General features: G+C 40.6%; 1 non-coding gene across 1 annotated transcript; it reads right to left on the reverse strand.

Moving 5' to 3' along the window:
* Positions 1-18099: 18099 nt before the first annotated feature.
* Positions 18100-18173, reverse strand: TRNAK-UUU. Its single transcript has one exon. It is a non-coding gene; the product is annotated as a tRNA-Lys (tRNA).
* Between the last annotated feature and the right edge of the window lie 2282 nt (positions 18174-20455).

Below are 20455 nucleotides of genomic sequence, written 5' to 3' on the forward strand. Positions count from 1 at the left end.
GATGTACAATAACATACAGTCAAGATGTTAAACTAATTTGCAATATAATGAAGAAGAATACTTGCAGACACATACTTTCTGTTATAAAAACAAAATAAACTTAAAAACAACATTTAAGTAATGATGGGAATAGAAAACATAAAAAGACCTTAACACATAGACAAGGCACTTTCAAATGTGGCCACTGTAATGCATGTTCATATAATATAATGCAGAATCAATATTTTCGGCATCCTTTTGCACAAAAGATGTATTATTTGAGGACATATGCTGATCGTGGAACTCAAAACTTGGTTTATGTAGCATCATGCACACAATGCACCTGCTTCTGTGTTGGAAAGATGAATTGCCACTTTAGAACTAGAATTTTTTTCACATCTAAGAGATATCAGAAATAGAACATCTACAAATGCACTGAGCAAACATATAATGGCAAATAATAGTCATTTGTTCCTGTTTATGGCACTTCAAGTGATACGTTATGGTGCAAAAAAAGGCAATCTGAAAGCAATCACTGAATTTGAAGAGACTAAATGGATAGCAGATTTGAGGGCTGATAAAAATCCAGGCTTAAATGAGCTGGTTCCTTTAAAGGTGGTACTGAGAAGGCGTCGCCTAAGAAGATGAGTTCCATTGGGCACTCCCACTATAAATGAAGTTAATGAATGAATGTTTATAGATCTGATGAAGGCCTAAGGCTGAAAGTGCTCATCTTTTTATTCGCATTCTTACCTTTTACTTGCTTATACTCCGCTGTGGAATCACTTTCTTGTTTCATCCTTGGTTTTCTTTGCTTCCTGAAAGTGACAAACTGGTCTTAGTTTGGTCTGTTTGGATTCTCCCCATTTAACTTCCACTACGTTAATTCTTTCAATCAAGTTGCCCTTACTTTTGATAAGCTGTCCACTCATGCTCACTTACAAGGTTTGCCATTTGTTTACATTTATGGGTTCGAGCACCCCCACACCTTTTCATGGTTTCCAACATTTCTGCTGGTGACAAAAAGGTGCTGATAAATGTGCACACTTGATGAGCAGCATGCATATTCAATGAGCGCTACTGTGCTTCGTACTAACATGCTTAAATCGAGTAGGCTTAGCAAACAGTGTACAATTGTTAATGAATCCCAGGGATAGTTTGTGAAAAGAAAATCATCACAGTCCTCGCTTAACTACAAGACAAGCTGAAACTGCATTGTAATTCATCTTCATCAAATATACAAGTATACTCATCCTGACAAATATTGTGCTTTTTATGCATAGTTTCCTTTAAGTGCTCATTGCTTAATAGTATATTCTAATACTTTTACACCATGTTTGATTTACTTATTTGGTTTGTTAAATGTTTTGGTGGTTTGCTTGAAAATGCTTTTCAGCTACAACTCAATTTCAAGACATCAGATTCAATTGTCACACTTCCCAGTCTTTGTTGGAAGAAAACAATGGTATTTGCAGTAATTCCATAAGAAACCTTATTGCAGCTTACTCAGCAGCATTGCAGAGATGAATGTAACTACAAAATACTTACAATGTAACATGCAGAGGAGGTCTATACATACATGGTGGACACCATTTGCAATTTTGTGGATGAGACAGTATTCACACCATAGTTAACTAGTAGCATTACAGGTGCATATATGTAAGAATGATTGACATAATATGCTGTGTTTATAAAGTTGTAAGTCATCTACCAAAGATATTTCGTAGGTCATTCACTAAATGATTGAGATTTAACTTGTGTCATTGAAATTGTGATAGTCAAGGCTGCAGATGAAGCAGAGAAGCACGCTGTTTCTGAACAGAGTCGCTATCCTTATTTGTAATGTGTGGTGGTAGGATGTGCCAACTGGCTGAGGCCACTTTGTACAAATTCATTTCTGCTATGGCAAGATGCACACAGGTATGCACTAATGGCAGATGTTGAGTAAAAAGGCTTGCTTTCCCTTTTCCTTTCAAAAGTAAGTAAAAAAAATAGTGAGTCATATTTGGGGTGAGAGCTTACCTATTTTGCTGAGAGGAATTTAAGAGAAGAGCAATTATAACAGTGACAACAAAGTTAAATAATACTATATTTGAAACTGCCTTACTGAACCAGGTTGTGGCATTAAGATGGCTGAGCCCCCATGTAAATTAGCGGGTGATATAAAATCAATAAAAGAAATGCTAGAAATGTTAACAATATTGTTGCAAATGTTGGCAATGGACTTTGTGCATTTAAAATACATTAGTCCACCCATGAGGCACAAATGACATTTGGAAATGATCCTGACAGCCAAGCAATGGGAGATAAATCTCAGGAAGGAAAGTAGCCAGCAGACTGCGGTATACTTCATTCAAATTAACACAGCCTGCAACAGTTTAGATAATAGAATCAATGATCTGGAAAATTGGGCATGCAGAAATAATACAAGAATATTTGTCTTTCCTGAAAATGTCAGAGGCATAGATCCCAGAAACTTCATTGCAACTGAACTAAAAAATAATGGTTGGAGAGTTCAATTCTACCACTGAGAGAGCCCACAGAATCACTCCATGTAAAAAAAATAGGACGTATTCACAGCAATTCAAGAAAAAAAGTATGAACAGCAATTATTTTTCTTTTTTGAACTTTTTTGTCCCCTCAGACCTCATTTATAATGTCCCAGTCTCCAGTATCCCATGCCCTTGCTGGACTTAACAGCATCCTTCTACCCCCCGCCCCCCGACTTACTGCAGTGTTGCTAGGGCTGGTCATGGATCTTAAGGGGGTTTGCCTATCTGTGCTTCACTCTGGAGTTTTATTTTTATATGCCTTACCCACTCCCCTCACCCATGCTCACTAGTTGCGTCTGATGGCAACTTCCATTTTTGGACCATGCCTCACCTTAGGGAGTGTCATCACTGAATGCCATCCCTCCAGGATGGACTCTTTCATTGCTTCCTAACCCTATGTCAGTTGCCTGAGCAACTACTTGAACCCTGGATGACTGGGTCATGGTTAGAACTTTCTCCCTGTACACCACTGGAGTGGCTTACAGCAATAAGTGCCTGAACTATATTGACAGAAAGAATACACTTAACAGAGCTAAGGTAATGAATATGGAACTTGAAATGGCAGGAGCACAAATGTGCATGATTCCTGACTATACTATACCTGTTTTTAAAATGTAAAGCATTGTCACCTTTCCTGTGCCATTCAAGGCAAAAAGGTTACATTGTCCAGTTAAAGATCTAAGCTCTCTAGCAGATTCAAAAGCTGGTCATACCAATGATTTTGCCATTTTGGAGCAGGTAGAAAAGTACCTAGCATCATATACTGATTTTTAAGAAAAAAAATTCTCAGAGGTCATGGAACAAGGAGGCAATGTAAGACAGGCTGAAAATGTAATGAAGAAGAGAGAAAGACTCAAAACTCCTTCTCAGCCAGAGAAGCATGACAGACATTAACAAACATATCAGAAAATCTGCATGGCCTCCTAAGGAAAGAAATACAGAGTTTCACACTTTAATCCATACTTCAAATAAATGTTTGCCTCTCTCTCTAATGTGACTGAGAAGATGAGGACTCCACTAAAGACATGGCCTTGTCTGTGCTTGAAAGTAAAATTACAGGGGTACAAATGATCACAACATCTATGACAATGAGGTGAAAGAGCAGCAATCAAAAGTGCTGGATAGGGAAGACTTCATCAATTTACCAGACAAATCAATTGACTGGTAGGATAGTGTTTGCATTATATTCATAATCTATCTACTTGTAGAGGTAGAGATGCTCCAAGAGTGAATTATTCTCCCAACTCCCTTTACTTGCTCTTTTCTTTTTCATAAGAAAGTAATATGCTATCATTGTGAGGATGTAATGCGGACACATTAGGGACATTTAACACCAGACATGCATGCTGCATGACTGAAAAATGCCCTCTATGTGTCAAGTTGTTCATATACATTAGCAGTTTGTTGCATGTACAATTTGTAGTGTTTGAAAGCCAGCTTTTTAAATTATTTATTTTATTTATTTATTTATTTACATTTATTGACCGGCAGTGTCCGACTGGACGTAGGTCCATTTTCAGCAGTGGCCCGGGGAGAAAAGCTCCACAGTTAAAATATACAGACAGTAGTTACATTGGATTTACATAGCAATTAACAATTTGATCAACATAGCAATTAAAAATTACAAACATAGTTACAGATGAAGAACATAGTACATCAGTAGACAACTAGAATTTTTATCATCTGCGAAGTACGTAACAGACATTAACAATTGTTACAATAAGAAGTTCCTGCTGTATAATAAGTAGTTAGACTTATGAGCATCTGGGCTTGCTATAATCAAGGTAGTTAGTGGGGTGGAAAGAAAGGTAGTGGATGGATGGGGTGGGTGATATTAGAGGGGGAGTTGCTTGATTATATTAGAGTCATATATCAAAAAATGCAATACTGGATGGTGTATATTCAACATAACTTTCTAGGTATGCATGCATCTGGTTTTCCTAATTATAAATGATGAAAGGTCAATCATCTGACTCTCTAGACTATACACGTATGAGGACACACAGACTATTAGAAGAACAAGGCTAATGGATATTTTTGTTTATTGTTGTCTGTTTTCTCCACACCTTACTTCCCTCTTTTATAGAATGCTATGGCCTATGAAGATGATCTAGCTGGCACAGTTTAAGCAGCATAGCCACATTGTCTGCATATAGCAACTTTGTTGATTTGTCCCTTATGACCTGTTTGCTAATGTAGTGCCTCATCAGTATGAACAGCAGTAGCCTCAGAGCTCAACCCTGGTGCACACCCACTCCCAGTGGGGACCCCTCTGTGAGACTGAACACTTTTTGTACTTGAGTCTCTGGGTCCTTGAACATAGCTTGCACTAATTATACCAATGTTTCTGGGACTTTAAACCACTATAGTACTTCCAAATCAGCTTTCTTGGGACCTTTTCTGTAGAGCATAGGCTGGGATTATGAATACTGCCCTATCATTATTAATTCTGATGAAAGTTCTGTCTATCTTCTGAAGCCTCTCCCATTTCTAGCCTGTCTTCCTCCTAAGTAGTAGACTGCATTCCAAGCCAAATAGTTTTGCTGCACTGCCGTTCCATCTTGACTCCTGGATACATAGGAGGTTCAGTCTTCTCCATGCCATCGTGTCATCCACTTCAAAGCTGCATCCCGTCAGTGAACCTACAGTGAGTGTAGCAATTCTTAGTCCATATTTAGCAGGTTGATTGGTTTTATGTCCAGCTTTCACTCAGTACAGTTATCCCAGATAACCCAAGCTGGACAACTGGACATTGGCCAGCCAGTAGCTTACTGACACAGGGTTGCTACACTTTATGGCTTTATAGTAGGTGCACACTGGCTAAGAGGGATGTATGCATCCCTCCAACCATTAGTATGGGTCCCCGGCATAGGTGAGAGTAGGCCGGATCCTCAACCCACTTATCACCGGCAAATACCATGCCCATTTGGCAACGTTAGTCAACATGACTGAATCACCTACAGTCATATTTCATAGGGTTGAGTGGCTAGCCCTGCCATGGCACTTAGTCTGTGATTCATGCCCTCCAAGTATGAGGATACTGCACACCTCAGTAGATGCCCAAATTGATTGCATTGCACAACTCTTCCCTCTATATGGCAACTTGTACAATTTGTGCTGCTGCCCACAGCTCCATTCTTTTTTTGGGTTAGTTTGAGATGAAAACACTCAGCATGTTTTTTGGAGGTGGGAGGAACCCCACATAGACACAGTGAGAACATGCAAATTCCAAACAGCCATTGGCCAAAGATCAGGATCAAATCTTGTACCTTGTCCATGGGAGGCAAAGACCTTAACCATTATGCTATCTGATCTAACTGCATTTCGTATTTTGTCTAAATCAGTGAAGTTAATTCAGGGGATGAATTTATCAGCAGGATAAATGGAGTGAACCAGAAAAGAACCTTTATACACATAACCTTTAGAAAACCTAAAAGAAAGTACACAAGCTTGTACGAAGTTGGACTTCAGTAAATGCTACATGTAGTGATGAGCTTTGACATGATTTACTAACTGTGGGAAACTAGGTCCTCACTTTTTTTTAGACTCATAGGATCATAGGAAGTTACTAGGCTAATGTCCCTAGGGCCCGTACAAGCCTAGCTAAGTTATTACCCTTATTTCCATGATCAGTACCTATTGTCCCTGTCCATGAGGGACACAGGTGGAACCCCCAGGATGAATTTATGGTCACCCATCCAGTCGTCTAGATTGCATTTGAAGAGCAGCAAAGAGGTACTCTGTTTGACATAAAGTGGGAGCCTGTTCCAAAGGTGTGTTAATATCTGGGAGACAAATCTGTTCCTCCAGCAGGTTTTATTAATGTCACATACCAGGTTAAGGTCTTTAGACTGAGTAACCCATGTACCATTTGACTTATGGATATGCGGCATTTCCAATAAAGCAGGATCAGAGATTACCTTGTATGCAAGGCAGAGATCACCTCTGAGTAGTCTGTATGAAACATAATAAAGTGACAGTGATTTCGGATGACCCCCATAGGACAGATGCTGAAGACCTTGAACTTTCCTTGTGAGGAACCTTTGTGGTTTCTCCAGTTGCTGCAGGTGCTTGGAAAGGTACATACCAAAAGGGGGATTTTACTCAATTATTGACCTGATGAGGGAAGCAATATAGAATGCCCGTCTTACCACTGTGGAGACATGGTGGTCAAATATAAGGTTGCTGTCAACCTGTGTGTCCAGGTGTCTCACCACTAAGTGCATACTTAAGGTGTTGCTATTGATGTGGTAGTTAGCTGGGACATCTCTTTCACTGAAAGGAATGATTATACATTTTTTGCATTGAGTTTAAGGCCATGACGTTGGAACCAATCATTTGTTTGTTTAAGACCCTCTTGTAGGACGTTGACATCATTTGGAGATTCTGTGAACACTCTCAGTCTGCATTCGTTAACAAAATTTGTCAGCCACAGATCTTTACTTTTTGCTTGTACTTCAGAGAAATACTTTCCAAACAGTAGAGGTCCCAAGACCAATCCCAGTGGAACACCAGTGGTTACAGGTCTGCTGTTGGAGGTGGATTCCACTATTTTGACTATATGAGCTCTATTGGTGAGCCAGTTAGCGACCCATCTAACAATATAAGGGTTGATGCCTAGTTGGGTGAGTTTGTCAATGATGCCTGAGTGGGGGATAGTGTCAAACACCGTGGATAAGTCCAGGTAGGCTGTATGCATGATTTCCCTTCATCCAGGGCCTTGATGACTGTCTGAAGAAGTCCAGCAGGTTTAACAGGCATGATCTCCCTTTCTCAAATCCAGACTGAGTAGGGTAAAGTGTTTGAAGATTGTCTATATCTTTGTTTATAAGGTCCATGATGATTTGTTCCATGGCCTTGCAGATAAGGCTAGTCAGGCTAATTGGTCTATAGTTCCTGGGGTCAGTGGAAGCACCACCTTTATCCAAGGGAATAACAGTGGCTGTTTTCCATTCAGCTGTTATGAAGCCATTACTTAAACTATGATTGAAAAGAGTACTCAATGGTTTTGCTAATTCATGTTGTAGCCCATGTAGGATGCAGCCTGGGATGCTATCAGGTCCCATAGATGCTGTGTTTTTGGTCTTATTGTGGGCATTTCTGACCTGCTCTTTAGAGATACAAGGTAGGGAAGAGGTGGTAAGGATGTCAGGGAGTACATGTGGCAGTGATAGGGGAGTGAAGTTTTCACAAAACCTGTCAGCAAGCAGGTTAGCTATGTCCACAGGCTCAGTATATGTGGTATCATTAACTACCAGTTCGGCACAAATCTGGGTAATTCCTTTTAGGTTACGGATGTAACTATAGAATGCCTTGTGATTGTCCTTTATTGAAGAAGCTAATTTGGACTCATAGTTTGCTTTGGAGGACATCACAAGAAGTCTTATTTGCTTGTTTAAACTGACAAGGGAGTGTTTCCAGTTTTGGAGGCCTCGCTCCTCTTACTCTTAGACAGCAATTCCTTCCTTTTATTGTACAGCCTGTTAATGGCAGTTGCCCACCAGGCAGGTTTGTTAATTTAATTAATTTCTGACTTAGTAAGCACTACACCATACTAATCTAGCTTGGTAATGCTGGTATTTCTGTTGGATTTTGTTGTTACTGGCAATTAATTAGTTTTGGGAATAGACTGATTTTAGCTCTAGACTCACTCGGCTATAGCTCCTGCACTGAATGATTCAGAGTCATCTACTTTTCTCTTTTTAGAAACAATTGTCTGAGTAAAGGAACTCCCTATACTATTGTGGTCTCTGCTGATGGTCTGTAAATCTGTTCACAGTACCATAACAGTGCTTTGACGTTTATGTTTCCTTGTGCTCAAGAAATGGTGCTGCCTATATTGTGTGTGTATTTCTGTGTGTTTGTGTATACATAATACTTGATTTTCTGTAGTTGTTTGGTAATGCTTCTATCACTGAAAGGGAATTACCCAAAACAGCAGCAGCAGCATGCTAGAATAACATCCCTGAACATATGGAGTGAATTGGCAAGTTCAATTGTTCGAAAGGTCTCTTAAGTTGCAACTTATTATAAATGAATGTAATAGTCCTTTAGAGACAAAGATTGATGCTTTCAAATAATTTGACAGTCATACAGCATTGTAACATTACCTGTTAATATTGTCCATTATGCTCAGATGTGAATTAGATCGGGGTACTAGTGTATGAGATGAGCATTTGTCCTTCTAATAACTCTTCAGCAACTGGTTTGCCTCATTTTTTTCTCATCAGTAATTTCCTACTGTTGTACATAATATTAACACATCATAATTGCAGAATGTTTCATGTAAATAACTTTATTTGTATTTAGTTTTGATATCTACGTATAGACGTGGATGGCATGTTCTTACCTTTGCTGTACCAGTTTTGCTTGGCTGATGCCATGATCAATGTTGTGTTTGCCAACATGGCCTGAGTCATGGGTGAAAAGGATCCTCCGAATAGTTCACATGCTTGATTAACACATGTAAAATAATTAAATTTATTGTGTTACTTTATAATACTGTATTCATTATTGGGATCGATCCATTTACTATGTAGCACTCATAATTATTTGTTTTTATTTCCGTGTGTCATTATTTTATGCAAGAGCATGCTTAAAGAGTGGGTTGGAGGGTGGCTTAATGGCTAAGGCATTTGCCTTACAAACACAAGGTGCAGGGTTTGAGTCTCACAAGGGATAATTGGCTTGGCTTAAAATGTCTCGCAAGGGCAGTTAGCTTAGTACTAAACTATGAACCTATGAACTATAAAAACTGTCTTTCCCTAGTTTGTGAATTAATTAAACAATGAATTACCTTAGTTACTTATTTAGTTTTACTGACCTACATATGATGTATTGGACATAGCACACTGCTTCAGGGGAGTTTGAAGGGAGATCAGTCTAGGTAAGCATTTTGTTTACGGTCACACATAGTACACAAGAGGAATTGTGGCATTCTGTCTGAGGTCAACACTATGTATCATATCCCTGACCTTCTACCTCAACCTCTGTGCCACACTGTAGATGATTATTTAACATACAAACATGTACAGTAACAAATCATATGATTTATCACAATGAGATGCTTATCAGCATCACATGATCAGTAGAAGATGACACACTGAATGGCGAATCTCCAACACATTTCTCACATGGGGCTACCCTCCCCATCCATGTAAAAGGTTTTACCTCTACATCCCCTTAGCTAATATAACATTGGTTCTGAAGGAAATACAGTTGTCATTCACTGTTACTCTTCTGTCATTCTTCAACTTTATTTCTTTTGATCTTTGTAATCAGAATAGCAGAATAACATAAGAAAAAGGCAGAACAAGACCATAAATCCCGTTCAAAAGTAGACATAAGGTCATAACATTAAAACTGACAAAACATTTTATTCTTCAATTATTAAGTATTAAAACCATGTTTAAAAAGTTTTAAAACTCTTCTGGCAGTTACTGCTGAGGATTAAGTCTGTGATCTGTTTACAACTGCTTCCCGTAGCCCAGGGTACATGGTTTCATTTCTTCTATATAGAGTTGCCTACTGTGTGACTCTAAGCTGTGCTCCCAACTTGAGCCAGAAAAAGGACAACTGTGTCCAGTGGGCTGACCCACTTGACAAACATATAAAAAAGACCCTTTTAGATGTAGTTTCAAGCATATGTTTTCAATTCACTTCAAAGCTAATACAAAATATGAAAATGGAGTATGTGGACTAACTTATGATTCTATATTCTTTTTAACAAAATATAACAAAATGTAATGTGTTGTGATGTAAACTGATTCTGTAGTTAAGCAATCAGATATCTTGACTTAATACAGAGAATCCACAACCTTTTACACAACAAGAGGGCATGCAGTTCAAGTTGTATAAGAACAATAATATTAACTTATTTTACGTATACTCATAATAATTGGTTTCCATGGGAATGAAATGCCCCGGCATTGCCTCAATATTTAATCATCCACCAAAACTGCTATGACTTGATGTACTCAGTTAAATGGATCTGACAATTCAAAGACAGGCATTTAGGCAAGAAGCAAATAATTATCTACCATAACAACAGCACAGCTGCATTAACAAATTACCATCTACGATCATGAAACTGGACTATATATATTATAGATTCTGAAGGCAAGAAAAAGAAAAATAGTCTAGGAGACGGGGAATAATCCATTCCTTATGAGGCTGGCATGGATCTGATACTATCTAGATACATAGTTAGGAAAGTCTAATCCATATTTTAGAGAGAAAAATAAGAGGACAGCTGAACACCACTAGTCAAGTGTCCTGTTTTGTGGCAGAGCTGAGTATAGAGAAGGAAACAGAACTAGGGAGAATGACGGCCTACCAGAAGTTGGGATGAGACGCGAGAAATAGATTTGGTCTGTTAGTTGTGGTCAATCGGAGGTTGAACATTATAACTGTTTTAGCATTCTTATTTATGTTTAAAGTCCTGTTTTTTATTTTATTTATTTTAACTGTAAGCAGTCCTTTCTGAAGTTAGCACTGGTTTCATTCATAATGTCGAATGCCCAAATCACTGACTCAGAAAACAACCATTTCAATCAAGGTCAAAATGCAGAACAACAAAACTAAACAGAAAATTAAAAATAAACACACTTGATGTAGAGTAAGCAAGCCCCCCAGGACCCCACTACGCCTCCTGCTAATTATGTATACCAACTCCCAGCTTACACCCCAGCGGGGAGAGGGAGAAAAACATTCCCCTCTCTACTGCAGTCTCAGGCAATTCCTAAGACAGCTGCTCAAAACTTGTTTTTCAACCTTTTTAGGTTGATTTGTATCTGTTTTAGTGTTTCAAGCGTCATGAATGGAAGACATTTAGCTCACCTACTGTATGTAAATGAATCCTGAACATGGGCTATTTCAGATCATGGAGGGAGAGAAACAGAGACAGAATGGCAGACAGAGGCAGAGTCAAGAGAAAGTAAACTATATGCTGAAAAGGATATTGTATTAGAGAAGGAAAAGGAAGACAACATAAGTCACTAATGATGACAGAAAGCTACTCCAGGAGGAACATTTAAAAGTGCAAGGAAGATGAACAGACAGAGAAACACATAAAAATAGAGGAGATGACACGAAAATTTGTGAGCATCGACAGGAAGAACAAAGATGAACAGAGAGGGAGAAGTTAGTTTAATGTGGGAATAAGCTGAAGGTGAAAGGTGTAGAGACTAGAAGAACAAAATAAGAGGAATTTTAATAGACAGGTGACTTTAAAGCCTGACGCTGGGATAAAAAAGATGAATAGTCATTTGGTGTCTCATATACTGGATCATGCCCCTGGCTGCTCATTGGCCACATTTTAATTTATTTATTTATTCACTAACCAGCTGAGTCAACTGATCTTCGGAACATTTTCAGTGATGACTGGAGCCACACAGGCAAGCATAAAAGCAGCTCGTGTGTGTGTGTGTGTGTGTGTGTGTGTGTGTGTGTGTGTGTGTGTGTGTGTGTGTGTGTGTGTGTGTGTAGCCAATCAGCTAATACATTTTTGAACCTAGGAAGGAACCTGTGTACATGGAGGAAAAACAGACACAGATATACTTCATAGGTTCATAGGTTGGTACTAGGCTTTCGGCCCTACGGCCTATAGAAGCCTAACCATTTCAATTTCCTGGCTATTTCTTCCCACAGCATTTACTTCCCTGGACCCCCTGTCTGGCAGAGTGACTGACATGATCCCCGACGTGAATTTCCTATCTCCCATCCAATCATCAAGGTTCCTTTTGAAGAGGGCCAAAGAGGCGCTCTGCTTGTCATGTATGGGCAGTCTATTCTAGAGTCTGGGGAGTCTCTTGGTCAGGAACCTATCCCTCCAGCATGTTTTGTTCATTGTGATGACAAGGTTTAGATCCCTGGACCATGTGGCTCTGAGGGATTGGGATTTCTTTAAGTGCAGCATGTCCAGCAGCTCTGGGTTTGACATGACCTTATATGTTAAGCAGAGATCGCCTCTGAGTATACGATATGCAACAGAGAATAGGTGGAGTTTATTTAGACGGTCAGCATAGGGCATCTGCTTTAGGCCTGTGATTCTTTTGGTAAGGTATTTCTGTGGCCTTTCCAGTTGTTGTAGATGTCTTGAGAGGTACATACTGAATGGGGCGTTGTATTCTATAACGGGTCTAATGAGGGATGAGTACAGTGGGACAATGACCTCCTTTTTTTTGGATGAAAAGCCCTTAGTGATGAGGTGTACCACACAGAAGGATTTTCTGACTGTTGTGGCAATGTGGTTATCGAAGTTAAGACCACTTTCCACCTGTGTCCCTAAGTCTCTTATCACACTTTTGGTGTTTAGTGTACTGCCACCTATGTGGTAATTCATAGGTACATGGTTTTTCCCAAAGGGGATAACTATACATTTCTTGGCAATTAGCTTTACCCCATGGCTTTGGCACCAAGCATCTGTTTCTGTAAGGCCCTTTTGTAGAATATCCACATCATTTGAGGATTCAGTAATGGCTCCCAATTTGCAATCATCTGTGAACTTTGTTAGCCAGAGTCCCTTAGTGTTGGCCTGTACTTCAGAGACGTAGATGTCAAACAAGAGCGGTCCCAGAAGTGAACCCTGAGGTGCTCCACTTGTCACTTGTCTGGAGCTGGATTTGGACTCGGCTACTTTTACAGTGTGGGTTCTGTCAGTAAGCCAGTTGGCAACCCATCGAGTGACCTAGGGATTAATGCCCAACTTAGTAAGTTTATCTATAATTCCAGAGTGGGGGATGGTGTCAAAGGACTTGGCGAGGTCCAGATAGGCTGTGTGGACCCCCTTACCCTTGTCCACGGCTCTGGAGACTGATTAGAATAAGTCAATCAGGTTCAGGAGACAAGGTCGGCCCTTCACGAACCCACACTGCATGAGGCCCAGTGTTTGAAGGTTGCCACTGTCTTTGTTCATAAGTTCCATGATAATACATTCCATTGCCTTGCAGATCAGGCTTGTCAGACTGATGGGGTGGTAGTTCCCGGGATCCCCTTGTGGAGTGGGATAACTGTAGCTGATCTGCACTCAGTGGGCACGAAGCCTGAGGTGAGGCTATGATTAAACATGGCACTTAGGTGAGGTGCCAGTTCATTTTGTAGTTCATGTAGTACACAGCCTGGAATGTTGTCTGGTCCCATGGATGCTGTATTCTTAACTTTGGAGAGTGTGTTTTTTTACCTGTGTGGCTGTTATTACCGGAATTTGTCAATCTTTCGGTATTGAGATGGGCCCTTTAGGGGGTGAGAGGGGGTGAACTTTGCACTGAATCGATCTGCCAGGATACTGGCAATATTCTTGGGATCAGTATACTTAATGCCATTCTGTTGTAGCTCAGAGCAGACCTGAGCATTGCCATTTAGATTATTGGCATAGCTATAAAATGCCTTGTGGTTGTCTTTGGAATCTCTGGCAATTTTATTTTTGTAACTAGCTTTGGAGGATTTTATGAGGGATATCAGCTTCTTACTGAGACCGGTAAGGGAGTGTTTTGCATCCTGGGTTTTTTCTCTTTTCTGCAACAGTTTCTTCCTTTTGTTGTAAAGTATATTTAAGGCAAGGGACCACCAGATTGGCTCCCTTTTTTTGCAGGAGAGTGTCTTAGTTCTATTGGGGATGGCACAATTCATGCATGAGTGGATGTGCTCGTACAGTGCCTTAGTGTAGGATTCAGCAGTCGAACTTTCAGTTCCTGTCTGCATGGGTGTCGTGAAGTTTGTCTCTTCTGACTTGAGTAGCATGAAGTTGGCTTTGGAGAAGTTTTTTATGGAGGTTTCCTTACTAGGGGGTGGGGTGGTATGTGGATGTCAAGGGTGATTAGCTTATGGTCAGACCTGACCAACAAAGGGGTGACCATAGGTGTGGAACATCGATTTCCCATGTTGGTAATGACCAGGTCTAGGATACTGGAGCCCCTGGTGGGACTAAGGATTAGTTGATCCAAGGCGTTGAAATTTATGAATTCCAAGAACCGTTGGCCAAAGGTGTTGGTACATGAGTAGTTTTCCCAGTTAATGGCAGAGTAGTTGAAATCACCCAGTATTAGGGTGTTTGGTTGTATTTTAATATTTTTCAGTATGTTTAGAAAGGTGTAGTGAGAATCTTGGGGCATGGTGGGAGATCTGTAGCAAGCTACAATTTGGATTTCAGTCTTACCTAGTGTTAGTTGCACCTGGAGAATTTCAGATGCATTGTGTTGGGCAACTAGCCTGGTGTTGTGAATATCCTTGGTGAATATGGACACTCCTCCACTTTTAGTGTTTCGGTCCTGGTTTGGTGGCTGAAAAGTGTGATAAGAGTTGTAGCCTGGTATTGCAGGGGTGCTCTCTGCAGTCTTGAACCAGGTCTCAGTTACTGCACAGATATCAGTGTTCTCCATTTTTAGGAGTGCCTCGAGATAGTGCATTTTGAGGTTTAGCCTTCTAGCATTGAGTAGCATTACCTTCAGATTTTGCATGCTTGTACCTGTTATGCTGGTGGTTTTGTCCTTTGAACTTTTCCTAAAAAAGGCACTATACAGGTAGCAAGAACCTTAGCCAATAACCTTAATCCCAGGGGTGACAGGTGCAGACCATCTCTGGCAAAGCATCATGGTCTGTCGATCATGTCGTCCCAGGCAGACAGATACTGGATCCCCTTTGACTGACACCAGAAGCTTAGCCAATTGGTGAAGTCAATAATTTTGTCCTTATACTGTGGTATCATTTTGGGCGAAGGCAGGATGCTACTCAGGGGTAGGGTCATAGCTGCCTGGGCCACATGATCCAAGAGCTCTTCCATGTCTCTTTTCATGTAGTCCAGGGAGGTACGTCTTAAGTAATTCACTCCAACATGGGCAATGACAGAGTCATATTTGTACTTGTTGTGGAGTGAGTTGAGTGCATGCGCTATGTTGTGGATCCTGGCACCCGACAGGCAGCTGACTGTAATTTTCTCCTTGTTCAGCCTGGTGAGTGGAACATCAGTGTGCCTGACTATAGAGTCACCTATGACTAAAGTGTTGCATACGTTGTCTTGCCTTAGGGGCTGTTGTTGGGTGGCACACTGGTATTGTGAGCTATGTGACAGTTTGGTTGTGATTGGTGTTTGTTTGCATTTCAGCATCGGAGGTCCTTGCTGCTTGAGCAGGTTACTGTTAAAGGCCTCCACATGTGTGGGTTTAGTGTTGCAATGTGTGGGTGTCGGTGGTGTGGGTATAGAAGGGCTATGTGTTGCTTGAGGTGTACTGCGGGTTTTAACCTTCTCCTCTTGACTGTCTAGCACAATCTTGGGTGGAGAGAGCTTTGCTTCCAGTTTGGCTATGTAAGTGCATCTCTCACAGGTTGTAGTGTGTGGTGATAGGAGGAGAGGGTTGTCTGTGTACATGACGCAATTGCTGCATTGCCCAAGTATGCCTAGATTCACCAGGTGGACAGGAGAAATCACCGGAAGCTGACCCTTGGACATGTCTAGTTTGGTGCTTTTTTTTGTAAAGTACAAGAGCTGTTTTCCCTTACTTTAGCAAGGTACTTTGCAATTATAGGCTGTTTAGTGCCTATGATTAATTTTCCTTATTAACAAGGAGAGTTGAGTGCTTGTATCAATTTAAGACTTCCTAGTGATTTCCAGCAGGTTTTAAAGCAAGTGCTAGTCACAGGGATGCTTAAAGGTAAGATGAAAAAAATGGTTTATCCTAAACACTGCAGTGTGCACTAGAGGAGTTAGATGTGAAAGTGGGTAACTTAAGTTTTACCTGTCTAAAAAGTTAAGTTTTAGTGGAGAGTCACTATTTTTAAAACAGCAAGATAGACTGAAAGGGGGTGATCACTTTTGTATTCTGGTACTATGGAATACAGTAGGATGGCCAATAAATTTAAATAGTTGAAGGGGAGTGATTTCACAAAATGATAATTTTGTGCTTACTCACACAAGCCAGTAAAAACAGAAAGGAAATGAGATATATATGGTCAAATGAACTTAAGGGGAAGGCAACTAGAAAGACAGTGGTGTTTAAGAACACTACAGTAACCAGGTGAGAGGGTGGGGAAAAAATGTCTGCCTGATTCACACGAGACAGAGCTGTGATCTCCTTTCAAGTTTTAATATGTAGTTAAAAGCAGAATACAAGTAAAACACAAGGTAAATAATATAAATCATAGTATTCAAAAAAATAGAAAAAGGCAATAAAGTAATACAACAAATAAAAAGCAAACTAAATTAATAATTAACACGCAGACCACAAAGACAATAATTATATGCCCTTATTGAACTCTCTGTCCTGGAGCTGTGAGGCATCAACCTTAAACACAGTTTAATTATAGAAGCTGGCAGGCAATCCTGCCTAATGCTGCAAATTAACCAGGATATATGTACAGATGTACCCAGGTCAATCAATATACTCATCTCCTGTCTGTCCTTGATACTTTCAGATATTGTTACAGGACTTCGATGGAAGTCCGGTGCTTTCTATAACATGACCCTGGTCAATTCTTATGTATTTACATTTTTCCTGTAAATTTATAAATTCTCCAGCTTCCTAATCAACAGTGATGACCCAGCCCACCATTGTTAATTCAGGTGAGTGGGTCACTGTTATAGCCATCTACATACTGATATTCATCTCTATGAAAAGACACCTAGTAAATTCTGTGTGATTTTGCACCTGCATGAGGGATATGCCCATTCACCTTTCACACTGTTGATGTCATTAAAGGTGTATCCAGTTCTAGCTTTTTATGTGTTTATGTGTTTGGATTCAATATAAGGTGATAATTGCTGTAGGCTGTGTGGTAGGTGTGGTCACAAGAAAATTCTGGAAACTACAATAAACCAATATAGAAGATTCATAACTACTTGCAAAGGAATGGAAGTATATGGAAAAGTCATAGTATTCTGAGAGACCATTAAGTTTTGCAGTCATATACAGTTGACTCGGAGCTTACATACTTGTTAAGAGACATCAATGGTCAGACAGAATATATCTTATGTTTACTTTAGACTGTCAAAAAGAGACAGTATCCAAGTCTCTGAAAGACATAACTGAATATATTTTATTTATTTATTTATTTAGTTAACATTCTATTGACTGCGGTGGTGGTGTTGCGGTAGTGTTGTCGCCTCACAGTAAGACGCTGTCCGGTTCGATTCTCAGCTAGAGTGCCTTCTGCGTGGAGACATGCGTGAATGGGCGTACCTTCGTTGAAGGTTGTGTGACAGAGCTGGCAACTCTGTACATAAAAATCAACTGCCAATCTTTAGCGGACCGGAGTTCAGCTGTGGCGACCCCTAAACGGGAAAAGCCGAAAGACACAACAACAACAACAACAACATTTAGTTAACATTTTTATTCACCAGGAAAGTCTGATTAGGACAGAGCTTTCTTTTAGTGGAGGCCTGGGGAGAAACCCACCAGATGCATGCCTTTGGATTGTGGGAGGATACAAGAGTACCAGGAGGAAACCCATGCAAACGCAGGGAGAACATGCAAACTGCACATAAGGCACCCCATCCGAAAATCAAACTGAAAAACCTCTTGCTGTGAGGTGACAATGTTAACCGCTGCACCACTGTCCTGCCCTAAAATAATTGTAACACCCGAACAGGGACTTGAACCCTGGACCTTCAGATTAAAAGTCTGATGCTCTACCGACTGAATTATCCAAGGTCCATAATTTCATACAGTGGATATGTACGATCAGGAATATCATATCTCAGGCTGATTTTGGTCTGACTTCCAAGAAAAGTGTATTTACATTGGTGTGTGTATATATTTGTTGGTACAAAGCACATATTAATTAATCTGTCTTAGTTTAATTGGAAACATTTGGAGTTTTAGAGATTTTTGCATGTTCTGTAACCCTAACTTCTGTAATTTCTGAAATATGATTTTGTACCTCTGATGTACTGCTACATTACTTCTCTGTATCTATCCTCAGTAGGTATCCATAGCTATCTCTTCATCCATCCATCCATCTAGCCAGCCATTCCAGCCACCCATCCAATGTAAAGATAAAGGATCAATTATCTTGTAATACTTAAGTTTTGCACTCTTACCAGACATGTTTGTTATTGCTTGGAGAACTGCCCAACATAAATGTAAAGGCCACACAGGTAGAAACTGCACTCTCCAAAGCTGAGAATACAGCATCCATGGGACCAGATGACATCCCAGGCAGTGTACTACATGAACTACAAAATGAACTGGCACCTCACCTAAGTGTCATGTTTAATCATAGCCTCACCTGAGACTTCGTGCCCACCGAGTGGCACACAGCTACAGTTATCCCACTCCACAAGGTAGGATCTGCCTTGGATCCCGGGAACTACCATCCCATCAATCTGACAAGCCTGATCTGCAAGGGCATGGAACGCATTATCATGGAACTTATAAACAAAGACATTCGCAACCTTCAAACACTGGACCCCACTCAGTTTGGGTTTGTGAAGGGCCGATCTTGTCTCCTGAATCTGGTTGACTTCTTCGAATCAGTCTCCAGAGCTGTGGACAAGGGTAAGGTCATCCACACACCCTATCTGGACCTCGCCAAGGCCTTCAACACCATCCCCCACTCTGGAATCATAGATAAACTTACTAAGCTGGGCATAAATCCCTACATCACTCGATGGGTTGCCAACTGGCTTACTGACAGAACCCAGACTGTAAAAGTAGCCGATTCCAAATCCAGCTCCAGACAAGTGACAAGTGGAGTTCCTCAGGGTTCAATCCTGGGACCAGTCTTGTTTGGCATCTGCTTCTCTGAAGTACAGGCCAACACTAAGGGATTCTGGCTAACAAAGTTTGCAGATGACTGCAAACTGGGAGCCATTATTGAATCCCCAGATGATGTGGATATTCTACAAAAAGGTCTTACAGAAACAGATGCCTGGTGCCAGAGCCATGGGCTCAAGCTTAATGCCAAGAAATGTATAGTTATACCCTTTGGAAAAAAACATGTACCCATGAATTACCACATAGGAGGCAGGATGCTAAACATCGAAAGTGTGATGAGAGACTTAGGGACACAGGTGGACAGTGGTCTCACTTTCGATAACCACATCGCCACAACAGTCAGGAAATCCTTCTATGTGGCACACCTTATCACTAAGGGCTTTTCATCCAGAAAAAAGGAGGTCATTGTCCCACTGTACTCATCCCTCATTAGACCCATTACAGAGTATAGTGCCTCGTTTGGTATGTACCTCACAAGACATCTGCAACAGCTGGAAAGGCCACAGAAATACCTCACTAACAGAATCACAGACCTAAAGCAGATGCCATATGCTGACCATCTAAAAAAACTCCAGCTATACTCTTGGCATATTGTCTACTCAGAGGCGATCTCTGCTTAACATATAAGGCCATGTCAAACCCTGAGCTGTTGGACATGCTCCACTTAAAGAAATACCAATCCCTCAGAGCCACACGCTCCAGGGATCTAAACCTTGTCATCACAATGAACAAAACATGCTGGAGGGATAGGTTCCTAACCCAGAGACTCCCCATACTCTGGAATAGACTGCCCATACATGTCAAGCAGAGCGCCTCATTGGCCCTCTTCAAAAGGAACCTTAATGATTGGATGGGAGATAGGAAATTCACCCCGGGGATCATGTCAGTCGCCCTGCTAGACAGGGGCTCAGAGAAGTAAATATTGTGGGAAGAAATATCCAGGGAATTGGGAATTGTTATGGCTAGGCTTGCATAGGCCCTAGGGCCGATAGCCTAGTACCAACCTATGAACCTATTTATGGATTCTTTGAGATTTGCTTTGACTGCCATATGAATCAAAGTATTCAGAACTCTTTCTTGAACAGTGCACAAGACCTGTTATTCATACATTTAGAACTGAATAATAAAATTAAGTTGCATTCATATGTTTTATTATATATCCACGGGTAGAGAGTTTGTGGAGGTGCAATGACACAACCTCAGAGTTGGAATATGAAC

Source organism: Protopterus annectens, chromosome 6.part0 (genome assembly GCF_019279795.1).
Source record: "Protopterus annectens isolate FY-2018-M chromosome 6.part0, PAN1.0, whole genome shotgun sequence".
In the NCBI taxonomy this organism is placed as follows: Eukaryota; Metazoa; Chordata; order Ceratodontiformes; family Protopteridae; genus Protopterus; species Protopterus annectens.